Consider the following 12,185-nt stretch of genomic DNA (forward strand, 5'->3'; position numbering starts at 1 on the left):
GTGGCAAACGCACAACAGTACGCTAAGGATGATGGTACAAGAGTGATTTAATTCATAAATAATAATTTACATTAAATTATAGCTAATCTGAAGTGGAGACTGCAGGCGATACGTCGATGTAACTCTTGTCAAACTGCTTTAATGCGAGTTGGCATCAGTGTCGAAGCTAGGTAACCAAGGTCCCTGGTGCAAATAAAAATGGGGTCCCACTGGGAATATATACTGTTTTAATGCAATAGGGATGATGACAGTTTTTTAAATTGTATATAAATCAAGAGTATGCTAATAGTAAAGCAAATTTCTAAAAGTAACAGGGTATCTGCGATCATTACTTTCGGAGCTACAGGGATTTAAAGGGTCAGATTTGCAGCGCTGGCGCGGATCCCTGAAAAACGCTCCATACAAAATGGTACGAACTTATGACGTCCAGGCAATTAATGATCGTTAGATTTGTATGGGCGTTTAAACAAAATTACTAATATCTTTGTTATTTCTGCGTTTATGTTTATAGTTCACATATTAAAAAATGCCACATTTAATTTAAGGAAGCTAAAACTGTATGAATTTTCATCTAATTACGATAAAATATTTTTAGTAGATTTTGAAATTTTATAATCTTATTTATTTTGCAAATATCCAGTCAATCTTTGCTTTTTATGTATAAATTAGTTAACACAACCTTATTTACCCGACTGTATCATAAAAATCAATATATTCAAACCTAGTCATCATACCGGTAATAATAATTAATTAATCACAATCAAAGTAGGCCTATCTAGGCCAATCAGTTAGGGCTACGTACCTAGTAGTTATCTATCTGCGTATCTACGTAGCTATCTCCTTACCTATTCATCATTATCAACCCAAATTCGGCTCAATGCTGAGCTCGAGTCTCCTCTCAGAATAAGAGGGGTTAGGCCAATAGTCCACCACGCTGGACCAATGCGGATTGGCAGACTTCACACACGCAGAGAATTAAGAAAATTCTCGGTTATGCAGGTTTCCTCACGATGTTTTCCTTCACCGTTTGAGACACGTGCTATTTTATTTCTTAAAATGCACACAACTGAAAAGTTGGAGGTGCATGCCCCGGATCGGATTCGAACCCACACCCTCCGGAATCGGAGGCAGAGGTCATATCCACTGGGCTATCACGGCTTTGCTTTGCTTTGCTTACCTATTATCTACAACAAATCCATTATTTTCCAATGCTATAATATCCAGTAGATATGTATCACATTCGAATTTCAAACAAGACTAACAAAATCTTGCAAGAAAATTTCTAATTAGAATTTTTCCTATCTAAATCCTTTTTTTTAAATTAGAAACTACGTTCAAAAACTTAAACTATACCCTTTATGAGAGTAACCATAGATTGATAGATAGGTACGAATATAACATAGTAGTTACTGTTCACAGGTAAATAAACGACATGGGCGTATGCCGTTAAGCCTCATATAAACAAAGCCCTTTTTTATCGTCCCTTGACCACCAATTACGCTGTTCGGTACGCCCTCGGCTGACAAATTGCAATGCGCGCCCTTTTGTTCAATCAACATGGCCGACTCGCTTCGAAATTCAAAAGTTACTTTTTTTAATGACGTCCTTTAATTAACACTCGATCGTTTGCAAGTTATTTTTAGTTCAATTTACTTAGTACTATATTTCTTTGTATTTTAATATTAATAACATTAAAACTTACTTAGGTAGGCTATGTAGGTACTTATTTTGCATAGCCTACTTAAGTACCTGAGTGGTATAAACATGAAACTAATACCTTTTTTTATTAAAGCATTAAATACCTACCTACAATGATAATTTAATTTTATACTATAGATCGGTTACATCCCTACAAAATCACCGCAAAAAGTGATCCGAATAATAGGCTACAAAACTGAGCGCACACATGCACAATTTTGTCTTTAATTGCATTATATATTTATGTATCTATAATTTTTACACTTCCTGAACACTCAATTTGACATTGTAGACAATATTTAGGTATTATTTGTTTTAAATAACGTTCTTTGTTGACCACAACTAAAATTGAGACGTGGAAATTTCCTCTTTTAAGCGCCTCATTTTTCATACGTTAGTACCTAACACATCTAACAGTATTTAACATCATTGGTTACCTGTATCTAAGAAATGTGGGGCCGAAAAGATGATTTTGGCATTTACCTTCACGTATGGCGTGTCTGTTAAGGTTATGGGAGAAACCTTCACGATGTTCAGTAATTTTACCAAGTAAAAAAAAAAGATGGCCCACAATATGGATGGTTTCGCGTTGTACCTAAGTCATGTTTAGGTATCATCAGGTGTTTTCCTAGAATCATTTGTTTAATTTTTTAATTAAGCATTTAATTTTAATTTTTTTTATTTTATAGATTTTGTTATAAAATAATTCAATTGTATTGTAAGGTAAGGTAGCTAGGTGCGCGACGAGTAACGTGGCCATACGACGTCTTTGCTAACTTCCCTCGCTACTTCCCACACCACTCGTGCGCGTAGCGGGCGGGTTAGGTTGACTAAGTACTGTGACGAATGTGAGTGTGACACGCCCACATTATTCGATTATGTTAAACTTTTTAGTGACAAAGTACCTACCTGCAATACATTCGCGTAAATGTCGATAATAATTAAAAATATGGCGGACAGTAGAGACCGCAGGTGCGGGCAAGCTGCGCGCGCGCGAGTTATTCGAAATTTAAATCGCGCTATCGTCGAAGATAATGCCGTTTAATAATTCGTGTTCTATGCTAATATAAACCTTATTTTGTAAGTGTTTGAGTTAGAATTGGAGTGTAATTGTCACTAGAGCTACTGAACTTAGGATAATGGTCATTACTTGATATAATCTGTTATTTATCCGTTCATTGTATAAAATGTAATTTTTGAGTTAGTTTTAATAAACAAAATGTAACTTGGGTAATGGCAGACTTTACACACGCTCTTCTTATTAGTATTGGCTTCGTCTATCCTTTTATGTCTTTCCTGGGATGATGGGTTAATTTGATCGGCTACGTTCCATGAGGTCCTAGGTTCGAGGCCATGGATCCCTCCCTTACTCTCCCCCTTTTACGCAGACTTAGCCCTGCTTTATGGCCCCTGGGTTAATAATAAAACTCTGTGCTATGAAATATTTAACTAACTCAATCCATTGACCGGCGCTCGCCTAAAATGATGGAATTTAGACGAAGGTAAGCCGTCTCAAAAAAAAAAGAAAATTCATACCGCTTGATAGAAACTCTGGTTTCTCATCCTAACCTAATATTATAAACGCGAAAGTTTGTATGGATGTTTCGATGTAGGTAGATAGTTGCCCAAGTAGATAATAATGTAAGTATATATAATGTAATTTATTGTGGCAAATTAAACAAAAATAATCGTATCATTCACTGTCCGTTTCCACTCAGTGAATGATTTCAGAACGATAAAATGTTGTACCTACTTGTAATAAAAAAAAACAAACAGGAAGGAATTCAATTCAAATGTTCCGCCATTGTTGTCTGCCAACCGCTTTATTTGGCCGATTTTTAACCGCAACTTATCAGTGATGAACGAGGGACGCCCGTATTACGTTAATGCGGACATCGATTAATTCCTGAACTCACCAACTCTATTATACGTTTTGACAATACGTCACTTGTCGGGTAGTTAATCAAAATCTGGCAACACGTCACAATACATCAGTGCGCCTGAGGTGATTCCATCCCATTGTCCTTGTCAAGTTCCATTTTCAAATTCGGCTACCGGCGGCCATTGACAGCGTTATGGATAGCTCATTGACAGTTCTTTGCGCATTTGACAGTTTGAGTAATGGTTGTCTATGGGCAAGAATGTTTGGCGTGCCGCGTTTGAAAAAGGCGCGAGTTTAGAATTAGAATGTCAGCGAATGATATTAATGATGACTGCTCAATAGTTTCTATATCGACTTATTTTTAGGTGTATTTACAAACTACTACTTATTTCTAATTTACTACAATCTATGGACTGTTTTTTTTCTTTATAGTATTTTGGAATTGGCAGTGATCAATGACTAAAGAAATTGTTTTCGTTTAATTTAAAAAAGTACCTTTTATCTTTTGTTTGAATTTTTAAAAAAAAAACATTTTAATAATACCTGGTAGCGAGAATTATTAATCAGTCAAAATCATCTTATACGTAGAGTTATGAGAGATAAATTCGTTCAAATTGAGTCATCCTGAATCGACAACCAGGAATGTTGAGTGTTTTAACTTTATCTAAACTTTGTAAATCATATTTTCTGTAACCCCACCTTTAATGCAAAGTAATAAGGTTACGAATTGGATTATTTAGTTTTTCAAATGGTAAAATAGATCGTGGTTAGTAGGAGTTCGATCGGTTAGTTCGATTAGAGGTAAGATGTGTTATCAGGCTGGAAGTATTCAAAGGAGGTTGGAATGTCAACCGCCTTATGTTCTGTGGTTTGTTTGTTTAGTTAGGGATCACAGATAAGGCAGTGTAACTAAGATAGTTGGTAACTTGGTATCTTTTTATGAAAACATTTGATATAAAAACTTTTATGATTTATAAGAAGCTAAGCTGTGATTTGGTTGGGTTATTCTATCTATTTTCGCTGATGATTAATTTTTATTTGTTTAGATAGAGCTTTCTAAATATTTAATTGATTAGATAATTTCCTACAAATGTATTTATCTAAAAGTTTTATTCATCTGTGCGTTGTAGAGTGTTAAAAATAATCCTTACAATGCAACCAAAGGATCAAAGTACATATTAGTAAAACCATGAAAAGGTAGAATAACTTATACTTATATCATTATCATTATCAGCTTATTTTAAAATGGCCTCGTACCTACAGGAGAGGCATAAATGTAGATTGGTTTAGACACGATACTGCAATGCGGCTTAGTGGATAAATAATACAAAGTAGCCTATAGCCTTCCTCGATAAATGGGTAATGTAACACTAAAAGAATTTTACAAATAGGACCAGTAGTTCCTGAGATTAGCGCGTTCAAACAAACAAAGAAACAAACTCTTCAGCTTCATAATATTAGTATAAATAGAGCCACCGGACTACAGGGGTCCTTTGCGTTGTTGAGTTGCAGTTGCCATCGTGCTGTTCGTGTAAATGAACTCTTACTACCGTATGCGTTCGATAAGTACCATCAGAGGAATAAAATTCAAAAATTCAAAATTCATTTAATTCAATTAGGCTCAGTTTACTAGCACTTTTGAAAGGTCAGGATTACGTCATAATTTAATTTAATCTAATAATGGTAATAATAGTCGAATAGGTATCTATTTTGTAAGGATTTTTCAAAAAAACTTCTTAAAATACACTATGTACTCGCAGATATATATCTACAACCTGCTCTAAGCTATACCTTTAGAGGTATTATGATGTTCATACACAGTAAACACTAAAATATAATTATACGAAAAGTATTTCCTTCCTTATAAAAAAAAAATCAATCAGCAGTGAATGTTGTCTATGGTAAATGTATTTTTGACAGCTGGTAAACAAAAGCGCGCGAAATCTGGATAATTTCGCGCGCTCCGTCAACAAACTGCGGATCGAAGGCGAACGTTCAGAAATAGGTAGGTTGTTGTTTTATTGCGTCACTTGTGACTAAAAAGGAGATTGTATTTTTAAGATGGTTTATGTAACTGTGATTATGAGATAGATTTTTGCTACCTACCTAGGTGCTAATAGTAATCTTTAGAGATTCTGTTATACTTACCTGTTTTGTAAGGAACAGAAATATAACTGTGTAATACTCGTATATGAATAACTTACTAAGTTATGTACTTATCGAGTTGGCCTATATATTTCGTTTTTGAAATTAGAACCAAAAAAATTAAAGATACTCTACCTATACAAACAGACGATGGACAGACTAGGCGCATTGGTGTGTAGATGGTAAACAGGTTTCGATGTAACACGCCTCCTGTATCGCTAAATAATAGTTAAATAGGCACATTTCTGCTGTGCTGACCCTTTAGTTTTAATAAATAAATAAATAAGCACTTTAGTTTACACACACAAAAAAATGTACTATAATTTTACATTACAATAAAATGGGCATATTGATAGTCCTCACTTGTTATCAAAACTTAATTTAATTAGCAGCTCCTTCTCGACTCCGCCGAAAGACGTTATTCCAAGTGCCACATAAAAGAAAAATCTTTACTAAGAACACAAATTGACATATTCCGATATTCAAAAAAGACTTTTAAGCGACATCTAGCGGAAACTAAATAGTTAATTACTTAGCACACACCGTCTTCACACACACACACACCCACACACACACACCACACTCAACCACACACACACACACACACACACAATTTCTCATACCAACGTACACTCATACATACGTTTTAATGTGATTTTTTTTCTCTTTTTTTATTATTTCCTTTTCCTGAATGTATTCTCAGATTGTGCTTTTTTATAAATTGTTCTAACTATGGAAAATCTGTAATTGGCTGTTGATTTTTCTTAAAAATAAATAAATAAATAAACAAAGTATTACCACGTATTACCACAGAATTAAATATAGGCACACTACATACAAAATTTTATTAGACATAGTTTTATTCAGCAATACGTAGGTACCTAACGGGAACATAATTTGCCCATTTCAAAATACATAACTTTGATTCCACGTTGATAATTTAACAATTTGCATGAATTGACAGTTATTGTAGCTATTTCTAACAATTAATTGTTATATTTCATGTACGTAATCCAAACAGCTCTATTCCCATCTATTTATCTATTTGGACCTAACACTGTCAGTGTGAGCTGGTATGGCAAGGGTAAAAATACCTCACTTAGGTCTTTTTGACCCGTAGTCAATATTGATTAAATAAATTAAACTTTTATGCTGACTTGCTGACTGACTGAGTTTGGGACAAATTCCATAAAATACTGTGTAAATTATCACAAGGTTTTCAACAATTAGCATCAGGAATTAATTGTTCATCAAATCAAATCAATCAATAATCAATCTAATGATATCAAAAATCTTTTTCTTTATGTATGACGGGATATCTACAAAATGTTATGTCAGCGACTTTGACGCAAGGTTGACATGAAAAACAATTTAATTTATTAAAATTTAGTCTGGATCTCTCTCTCTCTCTAATTACCGTGTGCATAACCGATTCGGGTTTTTTAACCATAGATGGATGGATAGGGTGCAAATTAGCCGTATCTTTTCTTCTCTCTACCTCAAGTAGGACATTGTTTATTATCCTAGGTTATAACTTCACTTTATTATAATTATTAGTAAAAATACAGTATAAATAAATAATAATCGTAAAATGTTAAGTATTTTTACTTTATCTAATGCAATTATTTATTTTGTATTGTTGATATTAAATTCAAAAATTCAACATTCGTTATTTATTTTGAATTATTTTATGTATTTACATAGAGGCTTAATAGGTAAATTATAAATTAATAAGTAATTTTGTTTTTATGTAACGTGTGAGAAAATATTACTTCTCATGGGTCACTTGTACCCTACATCGCAGCGAGCGTGTAAAACGGTTGACTCAGTGTTGTTTGACACACCAAAGCGGCCGAATATTGTTATTCTCAATAATATTAATTGGACAGTGTTGCCAGCGTAGGTCGTTACCCAAAATAAAGCGGTTAATAGAAACCATTTCGTATTTCACAACGTGTATATTGGATACATAATAATGTGCGAAGTGGGGCATTAGTGCATCGTAAACAGTTCGGGAGTACGTTTGCGTCATAGTACGCACTTGGAGAAGGTATCCAGTCACCATTACGTGGCTAATACCTAAATATTGCAAATCAACGGTATTTTACTGAGGATGCGTTATTTGAACTGGATCCGATGATAATAATCATAAGCGGTAGGTACAACGTCGATACACAGTCGTACCTGAACTATAATATTATAGGTATACCTACTCATAAGTAAGCTAAGTTCATTTACATGAGCGGCAACTCTACCGACACGACTGCAGTCGGCAACCGCCATCGAGAGTCGACTGCAGTCGGCGACGTCGTCGCCTGCCGCCGAGACGTTGCCGACTGCAGTCGACTGCCGTTGGCTGCCGCCGAGACCTCGCTGACTGCAGTCGACTGCGGTCGTCGGTAGAGTTGCCGCTCATGTCAATGAACTTAGCTTACTTATTACCGTAGGAATACGGGGATAATATAAATAATATGATGATGATGATGATGATGACGCTGCATGATCCGATACTTGTCCTGACGCATGTGCCCCATGATCCTGAAATTTCATGCAGAAAATCCGAAATATCCCGAAATAATCATTGTAATAGCCATTGTGATCATTGTAATTGGCCAATGGTCCACCACGCTGGCCCAATGCGGATTGCCAGAATTTTCTTCCTGTGAGAAGTCTGGCAATTCCTCCAATGTTTTCCTTCACCGTCTAAGACACGTGATGACATTTAATTTCTTAAAATACACATAACTCAAATGTTGGAGGTGCATGCTTCGGACTGGATTCGACTCTTTGCTGGAATTGAAGGCAGAGATATCCACTGGGCTATCTGGAAAAAAAAAATCTTATTTTGACGTGATAACGTCTTATATTATAAAGCCAGATAGATGCAAACTCGAAAAAAGATGACGTCATGCGTCGTTCTCTCGCTCTAGGGTTGACAATAAAGTATATTCTGGTCTATGAAGATTATTAAACAGTATTTCTCAACAAGATTTTCTTTTGAAAAATGCAACCATTCCATCAGTATTTTCTTATGACGTTTTCACGTTCAACTATCGTCAGTAAACAGACATTACAGACAACCGACTTTTTAATATCCTGTAAGCAAATATTGTAGTCGCAATGGCTGTGAATGAGGGCACCTCAGTACACTGCAGTTAGGGTCGGGACTCCATGTTCGACCTAAGTACTTAATTTGCATCGCACCCGCACGCGATCCGTGACTGATGGGGCCCGATGTGCTGGGGTTACACCTTTTGTACTCCTAAGAGAAAAAAAAGAAAAGAAAGAATAATTGAATCCAATCAAGTCCATTCAAGCGAGCATGAAAAAAAAAACATTTTTATGCCAATAATCTATACCTAATAATATTATAAAGCTGAAGAGTTTCTTTGTTTGTTTGATTGAATGAGCAATTCTCAGGAAGTAATGGTCCGATTTGAAAAGTTGTTTCAGTGTTACATAGCCCACTTATCTAGGAAGGTTATAGGCTATATATTATCCCTATATTCCTACAGGAACGGGAACCACGCGGGTGAAACCGCGCGGCGTCAGCTAGTACCTACTTAATAATTGATTTATTGATTTTACTAATTTTTTTTTTTAATTAAGTAATTGGGTAAATTGTAATTACTAGAAAAGGGAAAGAATGCATGTTTTTTTTATTAGGTAACAAAATTAACCTTTTAACTCATATCGTTTATAACGAAAGTGTCAGAATGTCAATGCACTGTGCAGTAATTATAGTGGGGGTTCATAGGAGGCGGGGGTTCGCGGTACGCCGATATAGGAAGGTATCAGCGGCGAAATTCATGTAAGCCGATTCCCGCCGGGTTACCTTTAAAAATCCAAGCATTCATCGTCGTACTGTATATGACAATTCATCGTTGTACTGTATATGATATATGAGAAACCGGAGTTTGTATCATGCTACAAGAATTTCCTTTTCTTTGTGACCGCTTACTTTCATATTTCATGTAGATTCCATCCTTCGCTACTGGTATGTATCAATGACGTGAATCTTCTGAGACAATTTTATAGGATTCCATTATTTAATTTACATAAAATTTTCGTTTCTAAATTGATGTGTTTATTAAGTAAATTTAAAAATATAATCCTTGAAAACATTATTTTTGACACGAAAAGTTTTGGAAAGTTATAAATAAAAAATGTCCTGTGAAATAGCGTTTTTCTAAATATCACGTTGTTGGAGCAAAGAGGCAATACGCTTGTACGCGATGTGCTTCTGACTATGGCTGAGAGTCCAGGGGTGTGATTCCGCTATTTTATACTCGTCGATGTAATATCGCCTGTAACAAGTTTTATTAGAATTTCTACTTTATCATCTATAAGAGGCCAAAAATAAAATGTCACTAACAACGAAGTGCCGTGGTACCCGTGATAGCCCCGTGGATATGGCCCCTGCCTCCGATTCCGGAGGATGTGGGTTCTAATCCAGTCCGGGGCATGCACCTCCAACTTTTCAGTTGTGTGCAGTTAAGAAATTAAATATCACGTGTCTTAACCGGTGAAGGATAAACATCGTGAGAAAACCTGCATACCAGAGAATTTTCTCAATTCTCTGCGTGTGTGAAGTCTGCCAATCCGCATTGGGCCAGCGTGGTGGACTATTGGCCTAACCCCTCTCATTGTGAGAGGAGACTTGAGCTCAGCAGTAAGCCGAATATGGGTTGATAATGATGATGATGATAAAAACGAAGTTGCCATGGAAAAGAGCGATGTCACATCGCTGTAACTTTACAGAATGCAGGAACTGCAAGGAAAAGCGGAAGCAGCAAAAGAGATGAAACGCTTGTACGAGTCATCGTCAGCCATCGCCATTCAGAACGCATAGCTTCGATTAGGTATATACCTAAACCAACAACCAACGTAGGTACGGTATAATCGGCGTGTGAATCATCGAAGAAGCGAAATACACAGAAAATAAGAAGTAATCGTACTCTGAGCGATTGGATACGGCCGCCCGCGCGCGCGCCGAGGCGTATTTTTTTTTAAGATTTGGATTCCTTTATGGAATGGAAAAACCAGTAGCAGTCAATGTACCTTTTTTTTTTTTCGGGGGGGAAAACTGGCCACCCTCAGTGCATATTGGGATGCTCCGGGATCTCCGTCAATGTACCTATGACTGTGAAGCTTGTATGGTCCCCTGTTATGTTTTAAATGCTAAATGTAATTGAAATAACCCCCTAAGTAACTAACATATATGACATAATCTCGTGGAGGCAGTGAAATATCCTATAGGTATAGATGGGAAATAGGTAACTATGGCATGTTTGAATTATGGTTGCCTTGGGAGGTAGGTTACAGAGGTTAACCACCAGTAAGCAAGGGATGGCAAGGTATGTCAACTAACAAATTTCAAAGATAGTGAATTAGCTTGAATTAGCCTGCCCAAAGAAAATAAATTCATACCGCTTGGTACGTACAAACTCCGGTTTCTCATACAATATATATTTATGAATCCGCCTGTATGGACTCTTCGCCGCTGGTACCTATATGTAAAAATGCATATACCTGAAATATAAATAAAGTAACAAATAGAATAAATAGTCAACATTATAACCATATACATACAGAAATCACAAAACATACGGCACCAAACGCAACAAAATATAATTTCATCTTATCGAAATGTTTTTTCTCAATTTTTTACTGTAGCCACACCAGCGCAGCACCTGCCAGCCCCCCGCGGCGCCGCGCTCATGCCGACGGATTAATGCCGGGTTTTCTTCCATTTTTATACACAAAAACCTAACCCGCGGTTAAAGGTTTAAGGAGGTCATTATAATATCTCGAAACGCTTTTTATAAATAATGCAATTGACCTATGCTCTCACGGCTATTTTGGTTCAAAGTACCATGAATAGTAATTAGTTTCTACCATCCTTAATAAGGTGCTGAAATGGCGACAGAGTTTTTATTGAAAAAATAATCTGTATTCTAAGCTTCTGAACGTTTTTCTGAGATCTGTGTCTTGATTCCTAATAGTACCTACGTACTAAAGCTTGGTATATCGTCCGTAACACTTCGATGGTCCGCTTGGGCTGGGAGGGGGGTAGCGGTACCCCGGGCGCACGACTTCATACCCGCGCAGTCCTTCCCCCCGTCGCCTGTTTGGCACTAGTCTCAATGCTTGCTTTAATTACTTGGGAATAAGACGCCCGTAGGTTATAACATAATATATTCCAATAATAGGGATGATGACAGTTTTTTAAATTGTATATAAATTAAGAGAACGAGAGAAAATAAATTAACGAACTAATGACGTCGTAGGTAATGTAATGATCGTTAGATTTGTATGTGCGTTCAAACAAAATTACTAATATCTTTGTTATTTGTGCGTTTATGTTTATAGTTCATTTATTAAAAACTGTCACATTTAATGTAAGGAAGCTAAAACTGTATGAATTTTTAATAGATTTTGTAATTTTATAATCTCATTT

The sequence above is a fragment of the Bicyclus anynana genome, chromosome 21 (genome assembly GCF_947172395.1).
Source record: "Bicyclus anynana chromosome 21, ilBicAnyn1.1, whole genome shotgun sequence".
NCBI lineage: Eukaryota > Metazoa > Arthropoda > Insecta > Lepidoptera > Nymphalidae > Bicyclus > Bicyclus anynana.